Source organism: Pristiophorus japonicus, unplaced genomic scaffold (assembly GCF_044704955.1).
Source record: "Pristiophorus japonicus isolate sPriJap1 unplaced genomic scaffold, sPriJap1.hap1 HAP1_SCAFFOLD_61, whole genome shotgun sequence".
Taxonomy (NCBI): Eukaryota; Metazoa; Chordata; class Chondrichthyes; family Pristiophoridae; genus Pristiophorus; species Pristiophorus japonicus.
Genome location: NW_027254520.1, coordinates 457,353 through 458,722, shown reverse-complemented (window position 1 = coordinate 458,722; position 1,370 = coordinate 457,353). Strand labels below are relative to the sequence as shown.

Sequence of the window (1,370 nt, the reverse complement as noted above, 5' to 3'; positions counted from 1 at the left end):
CAGTATGCCCCCAGCTTTGTCGTTATTGTGTTAAACATTTTCCCCTAGTTTTTTTATTCAATCACATTTATCCTCATTGCCAAATTCACTTTTTACTGAAAAGGATGCAGCTCGTTGGTGAAGTAATGTCACAAAAAATAATCACTTCATCAAAGGGAAAACATTAGCAGGACGATGGAGAGGGGTACTCATGAAATCGGTCTCTGAGAGTCAGCACAGGCACGATGGGCCGAATAGCAAACTAACGTCAGAAACTGAGAGCTACGCTCCTCACTGTCGGCGGCTCGTTAGTCTAGGGGTATGATTCTCGCTTTGGGATTATAATAATTGAAATGCGAGAGGTCCCGGGTTCAAATCTCGGACGAGCCCTGCCAACTTTTTGTCAAAAAACGACTTCTCAGCCGGTCGACATGTGAGAAAACTGACATGTTTCAAATTAAAACGTGTGATTGCACTCCGTTGTTCACACAGCGTCCAAAAATCCTGGAGATTCCCAGGAGCAAAGTGAAACTCACCGAACTGAGTAAAGTTCATGTTTCTCAGATGTGCTCGGCTCTGCGTCTCATTGGACAACATAAACCCCGGTTTGATTCCGGCAAATACTTGATCAGTGTATCTTCCTTTCTGCACGCATGAGCTCACCTCCATAGGGATAAGCATACATTCAACGTCAATCTCAAATTCAACGTGAAACAGACTCTGCCCTGAATATGAGTGCGTCCTGTTTCTCTCGCGCTGAAAAGATGTGAGAAGCTGGCTTTGGATTTAGTCCCTTGGCTGCCGAATTTAAACCGTGCAGGAAATCAATCCGGGGTGGCCAAGCTGCCTGGTCTAAATAAAAGGCGTTCAAACCCTACATTCCAGGCAGGTTATAGTGTTCTGGCCTCAACATTCGGTTCAACGTATCGGATCATAAGCACCGCTCCCATTGTCTGCTAATGGTTCTGCTGTTCACACTAACACCTCCTCTGGTCCATCCTTTGTTACTTTATTGCCCGCGTACCACTCACTTTGCCTTTTCGCATTGTGCCATTTATTATTCAATCACTCCTACGCTCCACTGTATCACAGGCATTCCCTTTTGTCCTTCCTCGCTGCCTATTTTTCCAGGCGCTATTTTCCAGGAAAAATCTGTAAACTTTACATTTTTCTTAAAATATCGGAATGATCATCTGACTGAACGTGAGCCCGGGAAATTCATCCACAGAATGTTCACGGCCTGCTGAGTTTTACAGAATGCTTTGTTTTTGTTCATTGTGTTTCTGTATCCCTTTTAAGGTGATGTGCTGGTCTGCCCGGGGTCATTCTCTTTCTCTCCAATATGGTGTGCTATCAGTATCGGATCATTATCTATCTGTTTAAAAGGAATG

The 1,370-nt window shown here is 44.3% G+C and overlaps 1 non-coding gene across 1 annotated transcript; it reads left to right on the top strand.

The window, feature by feature from the left end:
- Window positions 1-281: 281 nt before the first annotated feature.
- Window positions 282-369, top strand: trnap-ugg (transfer RNA proline (anticodon UGG)). Its single transcript is given in 2 exon segments — window positions 282-317; window positions 334-369. It is a non-coding gene; the product is annotated as a tRNA-Pro (tRNA).
- Window positions 370-1,370: the final 1,001 nt, after the last annotated feature.